Source organism: Scylla paramamosain, chromosome 11, assembly GCF_035594125.1.
Source record: "Scylla paramamosain isolate STU-SP2022 chromosome 11, ASM3559412v1, whole genome shotgun sequence".
Taxonomy (NCBI): domain Eukaryota; kingdom Metazoa; phylum Arthropoda; class Malacostraca; order Decapoda; family Portunidae; genus Scylla; species Scylla paramamosain.
The window spans coordinates 21,714,147-21,738,522 of NC_087161.1; the positions used below are offsets into that span (position 1 = coordinate 21,714,147).

Genomic DNA, 24,376 nt, shown 5'->3' on the forward strand with positions numbered 1-24,376 from the left:
CTGAACGGGGACTGAAATACTATCCATTCAGTTTCCTCAGCCAAACACTGGCCTCGTAGTACATACCCAAGAGGTGCCTCCAGGAATTACTCACGTTACAGAGCGTTAGTGTGTCTCGCGCGAGGCCTGCAGGTGGCGACTGTAATCCCGGAAGGCGAGTAAGTCAGACGCGACGCTGAGATACAACAAGGGAGCAGGCAACCCGGATTACACGGATTTATTGCCCGTCTCGAGTCGCGTCTTTCTTTTTTAAGCGACGAGGGGAAACATTACTCTAGCGAGGCCTGCTTCATATTCGTCTGTAGATGTAGTTGTTGCTGTGCTCGTGGTTGGTGTTGTAGTAGTAATGGTGGTGGTGGTGGTGGTATTAATAGTAGTACCTAGTAACATTATTATTATTATCATTATTATTATTATTATTATTATTATTATTATTATTATTATTATTATTGTTATTATTATTATTATTATTAGTAGTAGTAGTAGTAGTAGTAGTAGTAGTAGAAGTAGTAGTAGTAGTAGTAGTAGTAGTAATAGTAGTAGTAGTAGTTGTTGTTGTTGTTGTTGTGTGAATGAGGGAGATCAGCCAAAGGAAAAAAATGGGAGTAAGAGAACCAACTGATTTCTTGAGGTTTTTTGATACTTCTCTTGAAATAGTTTATGCCGTAGGCAAGAGGGAATACAGTAACAGGAAGAAAGAATACAGTAACAGGAATGAAAGAGTGAAGGTACTTGTTAACTTTTGTATCAATAAGGTGGACAGAATAAGGGATGAGACTAAGTAGGAAGTCTTGGGCAGTGAGGCCACAAAAGGATCAGATGGGAGGCATGCGGTTTACAAGTTCGGAAGAGCAGTAACTTTGGGAACAGTGATAGAAAATAGTAAGATATGCAACATTGTGTCGGTGAGTGAGAGAATCCAAGTAGTCTGTTAGAGGAATTGATGAGACGTAAAGCTTTTGACTCCAAACTCTTTAGAAGGGATGTTGAGCCTCCCATCTATGAGAGCAGTACTCCATATAAGAACGGGTATGGCCCCTGTGTGGAGGAAGCAATCTAAAATAGGGAAAGTATTGGCGGAAGAAACAAACAACACATAAATAATCTGTTTTTAACAAGAGAAGAGATGTGAAACTTCCAGATCTTCCTATTATTGTTTTGCTACTACTACTACTACTACTACTACTACTACTACTACTACTACTACTACTACTACTACTACTACTGCTGCTGCTACTACTACTTCTACTACTACTACTACTACTACTACTACTACTACTACTACTACTACTACTACTACTACTACTACTGTTGCTGCTGCAGCTGCTGCCGCTGCTGTTACTACTACTGCTGCTGTTGCTGCTCCTGCTGTTGCTGTTGCTGCTAGTGCTGGTGCTGTTGGTGGTGGTGCTGCTGCTGGTGCTTGTGCTGCTAATGATTCTGGTGGTGGTGGTGGTGGTGGTGGTGGTGGTGGTGGTGATGCTGCTGTTGGTACTAACTGCCTTGCTGCATTATGAATTTTTTTCCAGTAAAATTTTTTTACAACAATGAGATTAATTTTCTCTTACATATTACTTGGCGTTTCTGACAATTAATATGTCTTCATTATACACACACACACACACACACACACACACACACACACACACACACACACACACACTCTCTCTCTCTCTCTCTCTCTCTCTCTCTCTCTCTCTCTCTCTCTCTGTCCGTCTGTCCGTCTCTGTCTCTGTCCCTGACTCGTTAGCCAACAGAGTCTCGTGCATCAGTGAGGGCCTTAAGGAAGCACCGGTCTCGACCAGTGGTTACGGTATTAGGTTCCTCGCTATTCCCTTCGTCGTAATTGCCGTGTGTGTGTGTGTGTGTGTGTGTGTGTGTGGACGATGCTGTCTATAAGTCAATCTCTTATATGTTTCTATTTAGAATAGTGATTATCATTATTTTTTTTTTTCATGTGCAATATTTGTCTGTCCGTCTTTCTACACCCATTCTCTCTCTCTCTCTCTCTCTCTCTCTCTCTCTCTCTCTCTCTCTCTCTCTCTCTCTCTCTCTCTCTCTCTCTCTCTCTCTCTCTCTCTCTACAACTGGAGTGCCCAAAAATAGCCTCCCTGGTGATGCATTATGATGTTTCGAGAGTTAAACAATTGCTAGGTCATGTACAGTTTCGTTTGGCGGTACGCACGCATACCAGTGATGGTCAGTGATGCATAAATTTGCACAAATTAAAAAAGATATCCCGCATGCATAAATCTCTGTGAACTACTGTGCGTTGATTAAAAATTGGAAAAAAAAGAGGACGCCGTACATATATTAAAAAAAAAAAAAAGAATAAATAAACAAGAAGTGCATTCTGTGTGAGGTTACGGACTGAATCCTTTTTCCTCTCTTTTTATTCAGTAACAACAGTAACAGTAATAACATCTGTAACGTGACCCGTTCTACATTTCATTATTAAACTGGGGGAAGAGTTATACGGTTGTTTATACTAGGATGACGAAGCGACAGGGGGGAAGGTGTATGTGTGCGTGTGTGTGTGTGTGTGTGTGTGTAAAGGTAGGTAGTGGGTGTTTATATAGTTATATGTTTATAAGGTAACGAGGCCAAAAGAGAGAAAGTATAGAAGTGAAATATATACGTGTTTGTGTGTGTGTGTGTGTGTGTGTGTAGAGGAGGAAGTGGATGGTGGGTTACTAAACAATTATAATAAGTATATATATATATATATATATATATATATATATATATATATATATATATATATATATATATATATATATATATATATATATATATATATATATATATATATATATATATATATATATATATATACACGCTTTGGCTACATGCACACTAGAAGAAGGCCATTAATAGTGTCTTGAGCTTTAAAGGTTTACTCTCCATCAAACTGTTACATGAATCTGTCGAGTCTTAAAAAAAAGATAATTCATCAATTGATTTATTTCAGGCATTAAAGACGTCAAATTTCAACAGTATAACAATTATTTAGTACATAACTGATTTACTACATTGTCTGGTGTGATAGATACTTGCTACTCTATAAACGTAGCATTACAGTGAAATTACATCCCTTTACCAACAAAAACTTAAATGAGGACAGCTTAATATCTTGCAAAATAAAGTGCGTATACCGTACCATAACTGATTTACTACATTGTCTGGTGTGATAGATACTTGCTACTCTATAAACGTAGCATTACAGTGAAATTACATCCCTTTACCAACAAAAACTTAAATGAGGACAGCTTAATATCTTGCAAAATAAAGTGCGTATACCGTCAAAACGCGCAGTCGCATTTAAGATAATCCCCTGCGCTGTTCTGTGATGTGGATACAGTCGTTAGTTGCAGGTAAACGCCAGCGCTGGGGAAACACGACCACACGACCCGCAAAACGTAGGACTTAAGTGGTCTTTTATTAAGCCTTGTTTATCAAAGGCGGCATCCGACAAGAAATATTTAAGGAGCGTGTTCCCTCTGTAATCAAGACGGAATGAGAGAACGTAATGTGAAACGAGAGAAATGTCCCTAATTAGAGAGAGAGAGAGAGAGAGAGAGAGAGAGAGAGAGAGAGAGAGAGAGAGAGGAATAATGCCACGGTCTCAGGAGTGTAATAATTTCGTCCTCTCCTGCAGCCAAGGTTTGCATGGGGACTTCATAAACTGCAGGTGAACAGTGTCTTGATAACCGTGACGCCATCGATCAGCGCGCCCTGCATCCATCACGCCCATTACGTGCCTCGCGGGCCCCTTCATTCGTCCTGACCCTGCCACTGATACGCTGAAACAACTCGACAGGGAGAACTGCTCAAGCTAGATAAGAAAAAGAAGTGAGTTTACCTTTTTCGGAGTGTCTGAAGAAATGCTGATATTTGTTAGGAATTTTTTTTTTTTTTTTTTACTTGATGGAAAGAAGTGCGGAATTTAGGTAAGTGAAATGGGTTAGGTTCTCTCTCTCTCTCTCTCTCTCTCTCTCTCTCTCTCTCTCTCTCTCTCTCTCTCTCTCTCTCTCTCTCTCTCTCTCAAACGCTGAGTTAGCTATAGTAAAGTAAAATTAAAATATTTTTTTTATCTAAATTAATCAAACTGAAATCAGATGATAAAATTTGGTTTATCCTTTATAAAATAATTAATTTCGTACGTTTACTTAATTATACTAAAAAAAAAAAAAGGTAAACAGTGAAGTTCCGAAGTTTGAGATAATAAAAAAAAATATTGATTAATTGGACATGTATCCAGTTATCCTGCGGTTTTCTTAATATATATATATATATATATATATATATATATATATATATATATATATATATATATATATATATATATATATATATATATATATATATATATATATATATATATATATATATACGAATTAACGCCAATGGTTCAAAGGAATATAAAGGAAACTGATAAGGAAATTAGAGTTTTATCAATTTAACTGATACAAGTACAGCTTTCCTTAATTTTCTCCTTTCGTCCATATTTTTTTTTTTTTTCACAAGTGAACATCATCAACTTGTAAATATATTAGCTGTAAAGTAAATTTGGAACTAATTCATCCAAAATATATCATTATTCTGAATTTATTAGCGGATGTGCAAGAAAATAGTTTGCCTAATAATTCAAGAAAGAAGACGTCCGTTTTCTTTTCTGTTTTTATTAGTAACTTAAGTACTTTTCCTTCAAGGTTTTGTCCATGCTGAAAGATTATGTCTTCTGTGAGTGAGAATGATGAATTACTTAGCACTTACTCCCAACACAAGGTATACAGAGTAAATAATATTGATAGTCAAATTCACATTGGAAACTAAACGAAATTAACCCATCAATCGCTCTTTCAATTTTCATGGGAATCACGAAGGAAAGTACGCGTGTGTCATTAAGGGAAGTGTTATCCCTTCCCTAATCTTATCCCCTTTTCCCTTCCCCACGTCCATTGCAAGCCTTTGATGTCCTTCACGTAATAATGAAGTAAAGAAAGTTAATTAGAATCTGTGAAGATGGAATTGGCGTTTCAGTGCGAGGTGGGTTTCTAATCGTCTTGAACCAGACCTTAAAACCCAGTCACCGTTTTTTTGTAATGTAACTGTAAAAAAAAAAAAAAAAAAAAAAAAAATCCAATTATTAAATGCGATCAGTTATTAATATTTCTTTATGTTTGCCTCAATGAAGAAACTCATTCATCCACAGTAAAGTAGTAATGAAATCTCAGTCACACAACCCAAGCAAGATTCAGTTGAGCTTCGAAAAACTGAGTGACACAGCAACCACCTCCCTCATCCTTATTTCTACCAGTGTTAGCTTAGAAGACGAGAAGGAGTGACGTGCGGCCAGGGTCTCTTCTGGGAACTGGATTCAAGATTTTTGCACGTGTGAGGCAGGTAACAGGAAGTGAAGTTGTGTGTGTGGCTTTAGATTGTAGTGATGGTTGCAGTCGTTGCCTGTGGTGGACCTCGCTGCTGTGGTTGGTGATGATGGTGGAGGATATGGTGACGGTGAGCGGTTGTTGGGATTATGGTTGTGTAAACGGTGCTTGTGGATCAGGTGATGTAAGCCGAGGTTTGTTCTAGTTTTCATTTATTTGTTTTCGTATATATTTTTATCTACTTACTATATCGTTTATTCATTTTTTTATTTTATTTACTTCTTTTTTTGCTGAGTACTGATGTTAGTGGAGCTTTTGATAGTTTTATGTATCTATTTTTTTTTTTTTTTTAAGTTCTAGTGGTGATGGTGATCAAGGAACATGGGGCTCTTGTTGTATAGTGATACTTTGAGGCGTTATTGTAATGCCCAACATCGGCCATTCAAAAAAAACCCTTAGCCTTGAGAAACCTTCGCCGGTCGAATGTTCGAACGCCCGACTGGGAAAGACAAAATATGTGCACTTTATATACGTAACCAGTAGGATCCTTGAGCAAGGTGATTTTAGGGGTTTTGTAAATACTCCCGATTATTAAATTATAATTGGTGGCCATTGATGTGGAGTAGTGGTGATGGCGGTGGTGAAGGTGGAAAAAGTTGGATTACGTACTGATGATGATAGAGGTTATGGTTCCGGAGGTGTGGACAATTACAGGTTATGATTGCCGAGGTGTGGACAATTACAAAGAATTGAGATCCCAAACTATATATATATATATTTTTTTAAAGATTTGAGAGTAAAAATATGAAACTTCGTTAGGGCGGGGCGGGCTGTTCGTGACGAGGGAAGACCTCTGGTTAAAAGATTACGACGTGATTACATTGTGGTCTTTTAGGAGGAAGTCTGTTAAAATTTGACATTCTCACAACTTTGTTGTTTGGGAAAGAGTATTTCCTCCACCATACATTTTCCTTGCCAAATAAATTGTAGGAAGTAGCAATCTTTCAAAAATTTCACATTCCTTTCCAATAGTAGATGTATTTAGATGCCAAGTTCGTAAGTAGTTCTCCAAATATGGAATGTTTCGCTTTTTGCTGAATCAGTATGAGTATACTGTACTGCTTCGTATGTCTGAAATATAATTCAGGTTATCCTCGCTATGAACATTTTCTTTGAAACATTGCAGTCGAAGAAAATGTGTAGGATAATTCTCTCTCTCTCTCTCTCTCTCTCTCTCTCTCTCTCTCTCTCTCTCTCTCTCTCTCTCTCTCTCTCTCTCATTATAACAGTTCCATACTAAGGCGTAAAATATTCACCTAGGTATAGTGGTAAGTGGGCAATGTGCAAGACGTGTTGTATGTGGTTTTCTCAGGCGGTCACGCATGATTATTTCACTTTTTTTCTTTGGCGCGTGCCTTGCAAAGTTTTTTTTTATTTATTCTAAATCTATACTGATGAGACTTGCGTGGAGGAATACAATAGAATGAATGTTCGCGTATGGATATGCTTTATAGGTTATTTAAAGTTTGAGGTGGCGTGTCCTATCGTTTTTCGCAAATAATATTTTAAAGGGTCGGACAAGGATACTATTTTGGTAGTGGATGTTTGAGACCCTAACCTAATTGACCTAAATATGCTTTGGTGTCATATATGGATGAAAGACAATTCTAAGTGTAAATTTAAGGTAAACTTAGCTAAGATACACAGACACTGGTAGCGGACTAGGTGTGATGATAGATTAACCCGCCTACTCATCCTTTCCTGACGTGGATGTGACCTTTAACTATTGTCTAAGTAACCACCTATCCAACCAGCAGTCCTGTCTTTTTGCCCTGCGCGCGCGCACACACACACACACACAAACACACTTTTAGTGGAAGCTTACCTCTAATGGTTCTAATGGTTTCGTGTGGTGGAATCTGTACTAGGACATTCGCTCTTCTACACACTTCATATACCATGTGCAAAGACTCCTCATCATTTGATACAGTTTGGATCTATAAAATTGCGTCTCTTCCTCGTAATTACGTCCTGCATGGGTGGGGTCCCGGCTTCTACCGGGCACAGCTGTGGACCTGTATATTTCCTCACTCCTAGCAAACATTTCACTGCTCTCTTATATTGTACAGTTAGCTTGTTGGGGTGGTGCGTGAGCCAGTCTCCGTGGTACATAGGAGAGAGGACGTCATGGCGGCCTGGAATACCCTGAGCTAGTTGGCATGTTGTGGGGCATGTTGTTCTTAACGACGCGAAATATAGGAAACTTATTTAGTTGAGACTCGTTGGATGGTTCGTGTTATCTCGATACAGTGCTCATTTTTGCGTCGTCGCTGAGCCACGCCCACAGCTACAGATAGTTACTACCATACGATAGTGTAGTGGAGCGTATTGTTAGCCAAAGTGTCCTCTGCTTTCTTAGGAATCACCAGAAACTTCCTTTTCTTTTCAGCACCATGCTATATTGCTGACAATAGTCAAGGACATTTCTCTGGACGTGGCCAAGATAACTATTTCATCCATCCAGTGCATGTAAATCCCCTAAAAAACTCAGCACCTACACCCTTCAACATTGCTTACTCATTTACTCAGTCATGCCAGCGGCAGGAACATATTTAAGGTAGCGTGATATGAGTAGGCATCGCATTGTCCATATATACAGTAAATAACTAATAGCGCGACGGGGCCCCTTGGCTCATAAACGCCATGGCCGTGATGGCGACGGAGCGGAGCACGTTCCTGGTGCACGAGTAGATAGGTAGATGTAGATAGCCCGCAGCACCTGAACTAGCTTATCACGGGCCTCTCTGTCGTAGGCTTTGTCGTAATCAATAAATAATATATACAGCTTTATTCCCTACTCGGCTGTTTGTTATGCCAGCGGCAGGAATATTTCATTTAAAGTAGCGTGACATGAGTAGGCTTCAAAGAAAGTTTGAATCAAGTCAATATATACAATTTATTTACACCAACAACAGAAAAGTTCACTCATCACGGGATACTATAGTAATGTGGTGGTGGTAGGTCTCGGATTACTGGAGAGACTAACAATACGTCACTGTTTTGTTATTAGTTAAACTGACATCACTTCACTTAGTTTTAAGAGTTTGTTTGGAGTTTGTGCATACGTACATTCACAGCACTGAGTTCAACGGAGACCCACCGGCAGGCTTGCTTGGTATTACTCCTGCCGCACGCCCAGCCCGCTGCTAACTGCCTCGGGAAGGTGCCGTCGGGAACAGCCAGAGGACGTAGACATAACATCAGCACCTCGTGATCAGTCTGGCCTAGTTGGTGACATCTTAACAGATGCAAAACAATGGAAGTTTCCACAATGAAATTTTCCTACACTAATGAACAAAAATTCTACCAATTCCTACCTTACCTATCGTTACCTACCTACGGGTACAGCTTTGTTTTCTTCTAATAAGCAGTCATCTTCGGAGCCAGTTGGTATCTCCTAAAATGAGCCTGGCAACTCTATCATAGGTGAGTATTCAGAAACGCTTTTCCCTCTCGCCACGACTGTTTTCAAGGCCACAGATATGATTAGCCGGTTTCCATCCCATATCCATCGCCAGCATCAAGGCGACGCGACACGTGACTTGAGAATGGTGATGTACCGTACAATATTAATGGTCAAAGATATAAGGTGATGTGAAACGGCAGATCTATAGGTGTTGCCAGTGAATGTGTCGTAGCCAAGACACCCAGGCCTATAGCATTGCCCCCGAGGCCACCGACGTGACCCCTCGTGAGGCCGTGTCCCACTTAGGTCATCCCTGGTCACGAACAGGACGGTGCCTACCCAGATGCCGAGGCACCCGAGCGCTGAGTAAAGGTGACTAAGGCCTTGCAGTTAATGAACCTAACTTATTCGTAATCAATCTTACCATAGTAGTGATCAAGTTACTTAACAGTCTACACAAGTCGTTGACCTCAAAAAACAGTGACCCACTATTAGCCTCAGTAATGCACGAGCTAGAAGGACATAGGAAAACTACACATGTTCGTGTGGTTAACCATAGACTCCCACCGAGACACGTTTCTTACAAACCTACAGTGAAGTATAAGCATCCTGGTGATCGTGTGGAGTGAAGGAAAAGAGTGTACAAACTAGCTAGATTTTAAACTTTAAAGTAGTAGATAGCAATAAAGTAGGTCGGTGTTGCCGTCATCAAAATTAAATATAAGGCGAAGCAGCGAACGATCCTCTCAGACCTTAACTAGACTCCAATAGTGGAGTGTTACAAGTTTCTAAAAGGTGCTCACACTCGACAGCACAATGAAGCTCCCAGTTGTTCTCTGTCTCGTCTTGGTCGTAAGTAATACTTAGAAGATTTTTCCTAAGTGCCTTGTGTGTCTCGACTTAGTATGTTGTTCCAGTTTACTGCGGTCTCCATATATTTTTATCTTATTTTTCATGTGTTGATATAATACAATTTTAAAGAGTGATTTAATATCTTTTGTGGCACTTCGCATGTAGTGCTAATATTTTAATGTTACATTTCATTATTCTTTTGTGATTATATTATGTGTGTCTTTACATGTTAATGTGTTGTTACTGAATGACCTGAGTTAGTCGATAAAGCCCTGCTAAAGTAAAGTGAATAGTGACGTCAAGATTTACTGAAAGGTCACGCGAAGTTTTAATATGTGGTGGATTTTTTTTTTTTTTCTGTGTGCATCGTTGCAATGTTTTGTAATTACTGGTTAATAATGTTAACTTTTCTGAACTGTGTTTGTGATTTACCACACTGAGAACCCCCGCCTTAACTCTCAGTTACCTGGACTTAAACCTTGAAGTGTTTCGTATATAAATAATTAGTGCAGTTCCTGAGTAGCCTCTGTCTTCCCTTAAAGGTAAGATGGAGGATTACGACAAATGTACACAAATAAGTCCACTACACCGTTTGCATGTGTGGCAGCAGGGTCTGGGATTTTAAAGATAAATCCTTTAGATTAATACCATACAGAGGATTAACACCATACAGGGATAAAGGTTTCTCTCTCTCTCTCTCTCTCTCTCTCTCTCTCTCTCTCTCTCTCTCTCTCTCTCTCTCTCTCTCTCTCTCGGTGGGTGCGTGGGTGGGTGATGTCAGTGGGTGGAGAGGGACAGGGTTGGTGGGTGGGTGGGTGGTGGAGAGGGAGATGACAGGGGAATGCTCTGATCACGGGAAGGGACAGGGCATGGACCGGGTGAGGGAAGGTCAAGTGGGTGGAACCTCAAGGTTTAGTTTTTGACGGGTTGAAACAATCACAGGAAAACAAAAGCCTTCACCTGGTGGGGACGTGAAAGGTGTTCCTACTGAGTAATTATATATTCCCGAGTGGCAGGGTTTACTCGTGCGTGGTGACTAGATTTTGTTGATAGTAGCAGCAAACAGGTGGTGGGAGACTGATCATGTATTGGAGGTGGTAGTGGTGGTGGAGGGCGACGCCTCTTCCACAGTCTTTCTTTTTATGCCTGTTGTGACAGGCACTGTGGTCAGTTTAGGTTGCAGCAATCGGTTAAATAAAAACCGTGATAACATATGTATATATTAGTTTACGCTTTGCTACGTTCTCTCTGAAATTATCTGACAAAGAAAATGAAAGTTATAAGGGGAATCTCTCTCTCTCTCTCTCTCTCTCTCTCTCTCTCTCTCTCTCTCTCTCTCTCTCTCTCTCTCATGGAATTTATTATAATTTATTTATTTTTTATAATCTTGTTTTGACTCGAGGGAACAGTTCAAATTCACTGATTACTAAATAATTAATGTTCACTTCTGGTAGTCTGACAACATTGTCATTCATAACTTATTTCTTAGCAAGGGATGAAATAAAAAAAACTTTTTTTTTTTTCCATATAGGAAAAAGGATAAGTTTGAAAACAAAAATACAGTATTTTAAAAGTTGACGGGCAGTCCACCTTGCTATTTTAGTTTACTGAATTTTATGAAAAATCCTTTATTATTTTTCTATTGCGATTATTTATTTATTTATTTATTTTTTTTCTAGGTTGAGTTTATGGAGGCCAGTTATAAGGGAGCGGTCTGGTTGCACTAACAAGCCGTCGATAATGACGCGGGTGGACAGCCTCCTGAGTGTTGCGTCCCCACGCCGACTATCAGGCCTGGCACTTCCCGGCAAGCAAAGCCCACCTACGTATTGTGCCAACCTCATCGTTTTTGGTGTCATTGCTTTCTAGCAAGTCGGGGGGGGGGGGGGAAAGTTGAATCAAGTGTTATGGTAAAAACTGTGCAAAGAATATTGATGAAACTGAAAGGGGAATAAGTGCTTCTGTCTTTATAATTTTCATCAATAAACAAAAATTAGGTTGGAAAAAAATTACTTATTTATGATTCCATTCCACAGCTGTGTCGTGACGTCCGAAGATAGCGATCCCGCCATTCCATCCTTTGCCCATCTCCAGCAAGATGATGATCACGTGACATGACGGTGGTGGTGATTACAAGTCACTACCAGACAGCAGTCCATCGTTAGAGCCTACTAGTGAGTGCAAGTGGTGGGTGTATAGGGAGGGATTTAGTGGTGGTAATACATAGGAGAAGGGAGAGACGGTGGAGCGGAGATTAATCATTTGATGAAAGGATGTGGTGGTGGTGGTGGTGGTGGTAATGGTGGGAATGATTGTGGTGGTAGTCAACATATACATATGCAAGTTGTGGTCGGCTATAAAGTCAGAAGCTTGTAGTAGTAAAATATTACGTAATACGTGTTACCTGTATATACATTAGTCCCCGCGTGAATACGTTCTCTGAAAATGTTTTAAATATGTGTTACTCGTATATACATTAGTCTCCGCGTGAATCCGTTCTCTGAAAATGATTTAGAGAAAACAAAATTTTTACGGGTAACTAATATGAATTCTTATGGGTAACAATTTTTTTTATATTATAATTTTTCATGTTTATATATATATATATATATATATATATATATATATATATATATATATATATATATATATATATATATATATATATATATATATATATATATATATATATATATATATATATATATATTATTATTTATTTATTTTTTTTTGTTGATGTAAGGGAACAATTCAAGTGTGTGTGTGTGTGTGTGAAAATCTCAAGATGACTTTTTTCTGTGAATATTGTGATAGACAGGTGTATAGTTAATGAACTGGTTAACTTTAATTTGTATTCATATGTACAACATAGTTCTGCAAGAACTATCTTTACTCAGTGATGATAATAAAAAAAAAATAAAAAAATAAATAAATAAAAAAATTCCAGAGCCTAGCATAGGAGGCTCTGATTACCCAGGCATTCAAGATTACTCCTTCTCCACTAAGCTCACAGGCTCATTGGAGTGGACTTACTTCCACGTCGTCAGGGATGTTGTTTTAAGAATACTCTCCCTTGACGGTCTCTAAGATATTTGCATAATTTACTTTAATTCGCCTGTAAATGTAGTGAGCGCTGTTGACGTAGTTCTTAATAATTCCCATCAGTGGTAATCTAACATCTATGGTTCTGTCTCAAATTGATATATAACTGTAAAAAGGAAAGGACATGAAGAAAACTCGCGCATCATAAAATTGGTTTCTTTTTAATGGGTCTTAAATTCTCTTACAGGTTCGTTCACGTGGATACATCGTTGTCGTGAGACACCACTTACGTTGTTACCAGCACAATTCGCCACTTCTCATCAGTCACAGTGGCGCTGCAGTAGAGAGGCTGTCGTACGTGCTTCCTGAATACAGCAGCTCTGATGCTTTTCCACGGCAAGTAGCAATAGTGTCAGAACATACAACTACTCTCAGTGTGGGTGTTACACCCACTCCTTGGTCTACATATCGCAGGAAACAAAAAAATATTTTGTTAATGACGGTTTGTAATGAGGAATACACGTACAAATAAATACTCAGTTTCTAAATAAAGCAAAAAGAGAGAGAACGTAGAGCAAGCAGCATCGAGTGTGCAGTATCAGTATGTTAATATAGCAATAGCTGCTATTTTGTTAACCTAAGATGCTTTCACCTGCTGCTTGGTCGGGTGAGAGTATATCACCCTAAATTAATAATAAAATATTGGTTATATTGTCGTGAAATGTTTTTTGGAAGAGAAGGATTTATTGTTGTACAAATTTTTTTTGGAAGAAAAGATTTATTACATTTCCTGCCATTTATGTAAGCCAATTAGTGGGGTGTAACCACCGTTTCATCTTTTATCAGTAATTCACGGAATGAGTATGGTCAATAGTAATTAACTGAATGTATCAAGGAAAAATATGAAGATATAGGGAATAATAATACTGTTTAATATTGAAACGTGCACGTTTGTTTTCCAACAGTATCATGATGATGATGACATGCACTCAGCAGCGAAATCGATAAGTGTGTGTTATCTCGTGATAGCTGGCGTGGGAAACGTCTAGAAAGGTCTCAGTTAAAGGAACTCCGCATCATCCTGGGTGGACTAGAAACTGTGGATTGCAAGTGTACCCTCCCATGGTTTTTATATCGCTGAATGGTAAGGAGCTGAAGGCCAAAAGACAGTTAATGCAGTAGCAAGTTTAAGGATGTGCCGAGCATGTGTTGTGTAAACCTTCGTTAACAATGAACTGCTATATATATATATACCCGTACAATGATGATGCCTACCAATGAGACACCCAGAAATCAAAGGAATTTTACTTTCTTGCCTTTTTGCGTTATACAAATTGACATACAATGAATTTTGATCTTCTTGCCTTTTTTGCGTTATACATAATTGACATTCAGTGAATTTTGATCTTCAGCTCACAATCATTAGGTGAATAAAAAAAAAAAACATGCCCATATTAACTAAATCTTGCTACACAAGCAGAAGCCAAGCAAGACTTGCCGTGAGTGTGGTGAACTTTGTTCTTCTGCTCGAGAGTGCGCCGTGGTGCTTCTTGATCTCACTGGCTCTAGGTGAAAAGCTACGAACAAAGAGGAGCTAACAGTTCATAAAAAAAATAAATAAATAAATAAAAAAAAAAAAAAACAATACTACTAACTAAACACGGAAAGGGGCTGGACTGACTCCAATTATACAGTTTATCTCTAATGTGATGAATATAGGCAATGACAAGAACAACATTTTTTGGTCATCGATGTTTTTGGTATTGCATTCCTACTGTACAATAATAATAATAATAATATATAACAATAGAACAATAAAAATGGTCGAACGATTTCTCTCTACACGTTCAAAAGCCAATTACAAAAATCACCACCACCTTTCTTTTAATACTTAAATAGTAACCGTACCTCCTCTCTGCTTCTTCACATGCTGGCCACAGTTTGCATAAGTCCGGACGAAAGCAGCACATTTTTTACATACGAACCACCTCCACGATACTTGTGAGCTAGTAAATAGTTTTTGCCTGGATACTCAACACGTGCAGCTGAAAAATAGGAGCTTATTAAGTTAAAGATACACCTTAGCCATTTGAACTGTGTGTGTGTGTGTGTGTGTTCCCCTCTGGGCTTAATGTGCACCAATTAAAAACAGACGTTAGTGGGGACTACGAGGGCTTACTCAAACACCCAAAATGACCCACACTTGATTACCACAGCCTGGGTCAATACACATTCCCCCTATTCCCCTTCCCATAGCCCAATAATGTCTTCTAAACCCTTACACCCCTCTCCCCTCCCTGTCACCTCACACATCCAAAGTAACTACACCCCTACGTAACCGCTGTTCTCTCCCCTCCTACGAGTACGCTTCCTTGACCACCCCAAGCCTCCCCACCCCTTGGCCCCTCACAAACAGCAAGTTGCACTCATTATGTGGTAAATATACGGTACTGAAAAATGTACATACCGTGCGCTTGCTTCCTATTTTACAAGAATAACGATTTTACAATGTACTTTGTACAAGGTTTATTTAACAATGTTATTTTGGTGTCATAGTGCGTAAAATCACGCTCATGAATTAAGTCCTACGTTCTTCCCGTTATATACATATATATATATATATGTGTGTGTTACATATACGTACGCTAAAGGTTAGATTAGATCTGACAGGCAAGTAGTTGCATGCTTGCTCGCTCATTTATGGTATTTGTTGACCAGACAGACAGACGGTGACTCGCTCGTGATCCGCCGTCAAAGATATCGTGTGTATTCCGTCACCTGAATGTGATAATTTTCAAGATTCCACTCAGAGTCGGTGATCTCAAAGTTCTTTCATATTCATAATAAGCAAACCTGGATCGAGCGTTGCCTCACGCACAGGTCGTGACTCACGCCTCCTGTCTGTCACTGCCTATCCTCTCTCCCTCCCTCCCTCATGCCTCCACTGCACCTGCCTCATCCTCTGTTCCGTCCCTCTCTGACTCAGTCTCTTTCCGTGGCTCTCCCTTTGCCTTCCCCTCCCAGGCATCCCTACTTCCTCTCCCACCGCCCCTTCACTCCCCACCGCCACAATACATAAAGGAGTCGTCATAATCAAGGGAGTGGCCGCGACCACTTGGCGAACGTGTACAAAAGCCACACAATGGTGGCAGCGGGCCATTGTTGGGCGTCTCCACAATGCGGGAAGACCGGCGTGGCCAACAGCAGTCACCGCCCCCACGGCCCTCCCCGCCCTTGGCCCTGACGTGGCTGCGAGCTTAGGATAATGCACGGCGCACAATGGCCCGGGACAGGGACTAATATTCCAAATAGATTCCGATGGGAGGACGCGGTTGTCTCTCTTCCATCGCAGCACAACTGTGTCTGGTGAATTAACAGATTTCCTCTTTTCGTTTCTGGCAGCTGATGGCAGGCAGACCGCTGTGCGTGCAATGCCTGCTGCTGCTCGTGTGATTTGTTGTAAACTCTAGTCCTCCTTCCTTCTCTTTAGAGTTACTTTAACGTTTTAAAGTTTGATTGCAGTTATTGGTGTTTTTACTTTTTAAGATTCTCAATTACTTTCTCGTGACGTTGTAACTCAGATCGATAATAAAATACAAGTAGACGCATTTCGTTCGGAATAAGTATACAATACAGACTTCACGAACGCATACGAGGAGGCTTTTGTAAGTATTAGATTATGTTGACTGTACGTAGGTGGGTATGCAAGTATAAATGGACATCTTAAATTTTCATATGGACAACATATTCATCACATTACCCATTAACGGAAAAGGTAAAACACTAATGGAATCTTACATATTAAAACAATGTGTTGAATGGCATACAATTCACAACGACTCTATAGTCATGGCCTTTATAATATGTACAGCCGTGTGTGTGTGTGTGTGTGTGTGAAGTGGGTGAGTGATATTAAGCTGATAGGTCAATCACAAGAATACGGGAACTCATATCTAGTTCATTATCGTAATCTGCTTATCGAGGGATCGAGGTAATGGGCCTAACTAAAGCAGATTGTAGCATACCTTTCTCTCTCTCTCTCTCTCTCTCTCTCTCTCTCTCTCTCTCTCTCTCTCTCTCTCTCTCTCTCTCTCATTGGTGTGTGTCGTGTTTTATATGTGAATATTGATTTTTTTTTTTTATATGCCACCCTCTCTCTCTCTCTCTCTCTCTCTCTCTCTCTCTCTCTCTCTCTCTCTCTCTCTCTCTCCGTCCTCCCCTCATATCCCTCTCTCCCTCTCAGTAACAACCACCACTTCATCTATCAATTTCATAATCAATAATATCTCCCTAAAAATCGCTCCCTCTCTCCATCCTAATTTCCTTTGTATCTCGTATTCTCTTCCTTATCTACCTTTCTCCCTCGTACATTTCTTCCTTATCTACCTTCCTCCCTCGCATCCTTCCTTTCCCTCTTATTTCTTTATGTTAAACCTATCCGTAAGTTCCTCTTCCTTTCCCTCTTTCTCTTCAACTACGCGTCACAGTCGTTAAGTTCTTAATATCATTCTCACTTGTTAGTTCATTTCCAGCATCTTCTCTAAAGGAGCTGAGAGAGAGAGAGAGAGAGAGAGAGAGAGAGAGAGAGAGAGAGAGAGAGAGAGAGAGAGAGAGAGAGAGAGAGAGAGAGAGAGACTTGTATTACAAATTATTCAAATAGAAAAACATGTGACCTGAATCTCTCTTATACCACTATGCTACCTTTCCTCCCCCTTCCCTTCCTTTCCTTTCATTTCCTCTCCCTCTTGCCTTTCTCCATCACTTCCTTCCATTTCCCTTCCCTTCCCTTCCATTTTCCTCTTTTCCTTCCCCTCTCCCTTCCCTTTTCTTCCCTCTCATCTCCTCCAGTACCTTTCTGTTTGGCTGCTTTTCCGCGCTCATTCTCCAACATTACGTCTACAAACGGTTGTAGGTTGCAGGTTATGTTGACTCGTATTATTTATGGCCACACGGACTCTTTTGCTCGTGTGAGGGTTGGGAAAGAGGGAGGGTAAGGGAGCTCGGGGTTTATGGCTCAGCAACAGGGGAACGAACAGGGAGGGAGGGAAGAGGTTATGGGCGAAGGAGAGGTGTAGAGGGACAGGGTGTGAAGGGAGACGTGTGTGAAATGGAAGGAAATGAACAGGAGTTGGTCTTAAAATGGAATGGTAAAAGGAGTTGCTGTGTACTTTACTTGAAATCTTATTAAAATGTGTGTGCATGTGTGTGTGTGTGTATGTGTCTGTCCGTCCGTCCGTCCGTCCGTCCGTCCGTCCGTGTGCTTCTCTCTGTCTGTCTGTTTACCTGTCTGTTTACCTACTGCCTGCTAACCCCCACTGCCCCTCCTCACTTTTTCCTCTCTCTCTCTCTCTCTCTCTCTCTCTCTCTCTCTCTCTCTCTCTCTCTCTCTCTCTCTCTGCTATTAAGATTCATCAGGGAGAATCTCATCTTACTTTAAAACCTCGCCGCACTCCCCCTTGCACGCTGCACTCACTTTCACACAAAAATAAACGCACCGCCGCGAGATGCCTGTGTGTTCTGTTCTCGTGTTACTCTTGCCTTGTTTTCTATTTTGTGGCTAGTCTCTCTCTCTTACTCAGGTTTAGTATTTATCCTTTTAAGTCGCTGCTTCCTTGCAGTCTCTCTCTCTCTCACTTATTTGATATTTCTTTTTTTTTTTTCATTAAGTTTGTATCGTTGTTTGTTTGTTATTTACGCACTATTTGATTTATTACATTTTCTTCCTTGTGGGGTAAAAGCTAAAACCAGCGACACACTTTCCTTAGCTTCATGAATATTCTGTTCCTCGCTGCTACCTATTTGTGATGTTATATAGATATTTTCTCTCTACTTTTCTCTCAACAAAATCCTTCGAATTTCCTCTCACATATATATACTGGGTTTCCGTCCAGCATTTGCAAGACTATTTTACTTTACAGCGTTCTATTTAATCCATTCTGAAAACTTATAATCATACGAAAAGTAAAACAAATTCTTTCACTCACTGTCCAGGAATTCTGCTACACGTGTTTCGTTTCGCTACTTGTTTTCCATAAGCACCACTTCAAGATTTTACTTTGTTGTATTCTATTTAATCCTTTCTGAAAACTGATAGTCATACGCAAAAAAAATAAATAAAACCATTTCTTTTAGTCACCCTCGAGAACTCCTACTACACGCGTTTCGCTCAGCTACGAGTCTTCATAACATCACTTTCCATTTCTCTTGCCACCCTAAGGTCTTCTTTTCATCCCTCACTTAATGTATCTCTTTTCATAGCAAGATCCAACCCTCTTCGTCTCCCCCGCACGTCCTTCTCGAAAGTATCTTTAGAGGGGGACTAAATGCCATATAAAAGCAAGAATGACCCTCTTTTTATGGAATTTTGCGCCTTTCGACAGCGCCTCTTCGTCCCTTGCCTATTACTTCCCCTCCGTGTTCATAGTTTATAGGAATAGGGACGACGCTGCGACATATGGATTAAGTGAATAAAAATAACAGAAATAAAGTAAAAGCAATGCAAAAAATAGTGAACACGTTTTTTCCCGTATATTTTAATTTCTATTGTCTATTTTTAGGTGATTTTCGATTTAGCATTATTGAGAGAGAGAGAGAGAGAGAGAGAGAGAGAGAGAGAGAGAGAGAGAGAGAGAGAGAGAGAGAGAGAGAGAGAGAGAGAGAGAGTGAAAAATAACGGTAGGGGTGTGTGCGGCGGCAGTGTTTGTGGAGGGGGTGTGTAGACTGCCGATAAGGACAAACTGTTGACATAGCGCCCAGTAGTGGCCACGCCAGGTACCTCTGTCGCCATTATTTCCTTCCCCCTCCTCTTCCTCTCCCTCTCCCTTCTTCTCCTCCTCCTTCACTAGATTTTCCTCCCCTCCATTCTTCTTGTTTTTCGTGTTTCTTTACCAGATTTTTCCTTTATTTCTCCTCCATGGCTGACTTTTTATTTTTGTTCTCTTCCATTGTTAGTTATCTTCTCTTTGCTCCTTCTCCTCTTCTTTCTTCTTTCGTCTTCTACCTCAGTTCTCTTTCGTCTTCTACCTCAGTTCCTATTTAATTTAGAGTCGTGATAATTTCGCTTCAGTTTCCCTTAGCCTGAAGTATATTAACATTTTCTTCTCAACTCCAATGCTGCAAACGATGATTTCCTTTACAAGATTTTTTTTTATCCCCCTTCACACGCAAAGTTGTAAGTCTACTTGATACATTAAGTGGCCTCTTCACTGTCTTAAATCATTTATTATTATTTATCTGCTGATTTAAGAATAATATATAAATTAACTCAAGAGAAATTACTCTTAATTTCTCTCAAATTTTACGCTTCACAATTATCTTGCATGTCTCCCTTCCCATCTCATGCCTCTTTCTTTCTTTCTCCTTGTCTCTCCCTTCCCTCCCTGTCTCCCTTTCATCTTTCTCTCCTTTTCTCCCTCACCAACCTTCCCCTCTGTCCCTTCCTTCCCTCCCCACCTCACCAGCCTTCCCTCTCTCCCTCCCTCCCTCCCTCCCTTACTCATTCCTTCACTCCTTTCACCCAGCTGATCAGAAGCCTTAATTACAGATGACACATTAAGAGCATTTAGACAGGTGCGGGGTGGTCCTCACGTCTGCCTCCCTTTCCCTCTCCCTCTCCCTCTCCCTCTCCCTCCCCCTCTCTCCCCCTGTCTCCCTCATCGTCCATCTCTTGCTTGTGTGGGCGCCAAATCCTGAGGTGTTCCTCCAGGTGCGCGCGTCCCAGGTAACTCGAGACAATCAGGTGAAGAGGAAGAGAAATTCGCCACGCCAGGTTGACGTGAATTCTGATTTAGTGTGATCTTGGAACCAACCCTGAAAAGTCTCCTCCTCCTCCTCCTCCTCCTCCTCCTCCTCCTTCTCCTCCTCCTCCTCCTCCTCCTCCGGTGTGTGTGTGTGTGTGTGTGTGTGTGTGTGTAATAATAATAAATAATAATAATAATAAACGGTTTATTATTTAGGCAGTTGACAAACTGAAAATGTACATAGGGGATGGGGAAAAACTTAACATTAATCCTAACGGTAAGACTAATCTAGGAGGGAAATACTAACGATTGATGGCTCGCACCATGGTGGGAATCGCACTGAGTCTGTACCGGTCCGTGCGCGGCGCCTTCAGGGGCGTTATTTTGTTGTGGTGTCTGGTGGCACGGACAGGGCGAGGCGCGTCGGGTGTGTGTGTGTGTGTGTGTGTGTGTGTGTGTGTGTGTGTGTGTGTGTGTGTGTGTGTGTGTGTGTGTGTTTTAGAGAGAGAGAGAGAGAGAGAGAGAGAGAGAGAGAGAGAGAGAGAGAGAGAGAGAGAGAGAGAGAGATACTAACGTGAGTATATTACTATGACCTCCCATTTAAACACACACACACACACACACACCTTTTCCTACTTGCCTAAAATCAAAATATAATAAACTGCACAACCAAAACTTCCACTTATGTTCACAATACAAAAATAATAACCCAGTGTTATTTTAATTCCTTTTGACAATGAGTACGAAACAAAAAAAATTCCAGCGATTAAAAAAAAATTAAGTAATCATAATATGAATGACAATATAAATAAATGAGCAAGACTAACCATCTTAGACACGTCCTCTCTCTCTCTCTCTCTCTCTCTCTCTCTCTCTCTCTCTCTCTCTCTCTCTCTCTCTCTCAATAATGAGGGAGGGGATGGTGGAGAGAATGCTAAAGTTTGTGCTCGAGCGTCACGCTAATCTCGCTTAAATAAACCATGCACTTCGTATTTTGATTGTCACTGACTTCCGGGAGTGACCCTCACTACACACACACACACACACACAGAGAGAGAGAGAGAGAGAGAGAGAGAGAGAGAGAGAGAGAGAGAGAGAGAGAGAGAGAGAGAGAGAGGCGCGGCCGGTCCAGAATTCACGTACAATTAAACAATCACAATTTCATCGATCCAGCCGACCCAAGCCTCTCCCACCCTCCTCCCTTAACCTCCTCCCCCCATTCAGTAATAGCACGTCCAAGCCAGAAACTCCCAAGGAACAAGCCATACAAGGACAACATTTGCAGCCTTACTCACAGATGACACAGAGACCAAAGTCCTTAGCAGCAGACACCCCGGCGCTGTCCTCCACCCCCTCTGTCCAGACTGTAACATTTCAAACGTCACTTGGACTTTGCACTCAAGGACTCACAGACTAAAGTAGCGGAGTTGTAAGGTCGAGATTTGCGTGGTGTTGTGGATCTGCTGTTGTCAGTGAGGTATGGACGCGAGGCAGGACGGCGCTGACAGTTCTAAATGGTAATTAACAGCCAATTAGAGACGGTATATGGACCTGGGTCGGAGTGGCGGCTCTAGATTGGCCAAATTTATACCTTTGCCGCCTGCTCTGTCGGTGATGTGGACTAGCGGTAGAGGATACGTGGTTTTGTTAGTGTGCGGCCCGCTTTATCTTAGTCCTCCCCTCGGTGCCTCATTACGCACACGTTTTCTCTCTCTCAATGGCTCTTTCGCGTCATCCCTAAGTAGCATTTGAGGCAACCGCAAGTAACTCGTAATTCTGCCGTTTATCGTCGACTGCGGCGGAAAATTGAGCGTTGTACATTTTTTACGACTGCGCAAAACTACACATAATTCTTGCAGTCACCTAAATTCGAGTCTGGAGAGAAAAGAAAAGCGGCAGGGAGAGAATCGCAAATGGCAAGAAGCGGCGCACCAACACATGAGTAAGAGATAACTGGGACTGTGCTGGCCGCTTTTGTTGTGACGGGGAGGAAGAGGTTTTCGTCTTTGTTCTCCTTCATCGGTGGTTGAAAATGGAAGGTAATTTTTTTTTTTTTTTCTAATGTGTTCAGTGATTTCATTCAGACAACGTATTTATCCCTCTCTCTTTCTCTTTCTCTCTCTCTAAAAGCTGATTTGATTTTTTCCAATATCGATTTAATTTGTCATTTTTCATACTCATCACTTAAATGGTTCTTCTTTCCTTCTCCCCCCTTTTTTTTCTTTATCAGACATAACGTCCTAACTCTGTCCAGTCAGCAGTGTACAGGTAAGGAGGAGAGATGGATAAGGAGGTGCCTTCTATCTGCACTCACACTAACAACAAAGATCAGTAAAGCACAACAGCCCACCCTCTCAAGCAAGTAACCTCGTAATGATTAGCCAACAAACCTCTTATTAATTTGCTATCCCTATTCTGGGTTCCTACACGCCTACAGTATGCTTTCCTTCTCTTACTCCCCCACTTCCACCTCTCAACTTTCTATTCATGCTTTCTGACCTATTCATTTCCATGCCTTTATTCCCACGAGTACCTCCGCGGCCTCCCCACCCACCTACCCTGTGCACCTTAACCCCACCCCACCGCACACCACCACAAGTCTCCCCACCACACCCCTACTCACCGCCGACGAAGCACGGAGGAGGCATTTGGCAAGCGTCCAGTCCATTCACTCCTTCAGGGTAGGGAAGGAGAGATGGAAGGTGGAGGCGGCAGAGGGAGGGAGGCTAAAGGAGGCCCAATGACCGAGCTTATTAGGGCTGCGCAGGGTTTTATGAGTCTCTGAACATCGGGTTGAGACATCACTCATTCTTCTGCTTAAATCGCGCATGTACTGGCCAGGGAGAAAGAGAGAGAGAGACAAGGAGGGATGGAGAAAGTAGGGAGGAGACGGAGATGGATGAAGGCAGAAGAGGGAGAAGGTAATGGGGAGAAAAGAGGAAAGGGAGGGATATGGAGGGTGGGGGCAGAGAGAGAGAGAGAGAGAGAGAGAGAGAGAGAGAGAGAGAGAGAGAGAGAGAGAGAGAGAGAGAGAGAGAGAGAGAGAGAGAGAGAGAGAGAGAGAATGACCAAAGTTAAAGGGAAAGTGAGGGGAGATATCAAAGTCAGGAAGAGGGAAGGAAGAAAAGGAATGGAAGATGACATGAAAAAAAAAATGGCAAGAAATTTATCATTCACTTCGGAAACGGTACATTTTTTGTCCATTTGGCCTGCCTGTCTATCCCTCTCCCCCTCTCCTTCCATTTCTCCTCCCCCTCTCCCTCCCTTTCTCCTCCCCCTCTCCCTCTCTCTAAGGCAGCAAGCAGGAATAATCAAGAAAATAACCTTCGTTTCCCAGACTCCCTGCAGCCAGCCACTCCCCGCGGCTCCGTCCGTCACAACTTGCACCATTGCCCGAGGAAGAGGGAGGGGGAACGGGAAGAAATGAAGGAGAGAGACAGAGGCCAGAAAGAGGGAGAAGAGGAAGGCAAGTAGCGAAGGAAGAGTAAAAGAATAGAAAAGGAGGCATAGGGAAGTAGAAAGCCGGTCCTTTACTTCCTCCAAGACGCATGAGGAAGGAAGGGAGAGAAGCACGTTTTGGGAGCAACTTTGGACCATTTCAGGACTTCTCTGCTGCTGCTTGCCTGAGGGTATCTTTTCTCTCTCTCTCTCTCTCTCTCTCTCTCTCTCTCTCTCTCTCTCTCTCTCTCTCTCTCTCTCTCTCTCTCAACTTTCCTCACTTGGGACTGCTGCTTACGACTCCTTCGCTCTATGGACAAGGTGTGTGTGTGTGTGTGTGTGTGTGTGTGTGTGTGTGTGTGTGTGTGTGTGTGTGTGTGTGTGTGTGTGTGTGTGTGTGTGTGTGTGTGTGTGTGTGTGTGTGTGTGTGTGTGTGTGTGTGTGTGTGT

General features: G+C 41.4%; 1 protein-coding gene and 1 long non-coding RNA gene across 12 annotated transcripts in view; one reads left to right on the top strand and one right to left on the bottom strand.

Moving 5' to 3' along the window:
• Positions 1-5,270: 5,270 nt before the first annotated feature.
• On the top strand, positions 5,271-14,048 carry LOC135105081 (uncharacterized). Of its 4 annotated transcripts, none has more exons than XR_010270695.1 (5): positions 5,271-5,402; positions 11,388-11,534; positions 11,745-11,882; positions 12,998-13,146; positions 13,716-14,048. It is a non-coding gene; the product is annotated as an uncharacterized LOC135105081 (long non-coding RNA). The 4 variants fall into 4 exon arrangements; XR_010270697.1 differs by having other exon boundaries at positions 11,388-11,515; XR_010270694.1 differs by having other exon boundaries at positions 5,292-5,406.
• LOC135105079 (uncharacterized) overlaps positions 14,041-24,376 on the bottom strand; it is a 190,212-nt gene continuing 179,876 nt past the window's right edge. For 6 of the 8 annotated variants that reach the window (XR_010270690.1, XR_010270693.1, XR_010270692.1 and 3 more), the window contains 2 exons: positions 14,659-14,795; positions 14,041-14,327 (listed from right to left, as the gene is read on the bottom strand). The gene's annotated coding sequence lies outside the window, so the exon portion shown is untranslated. Of the gene's footprint in view, positions 14,328-14,658; positions 14,796-23,112; positions 23,323-24,376 lie in introns of all 8 variants that reach the window. The other 2 variants (XM_064013027.1, XM_064013026.1) reach the window with 1 other exon arrangement.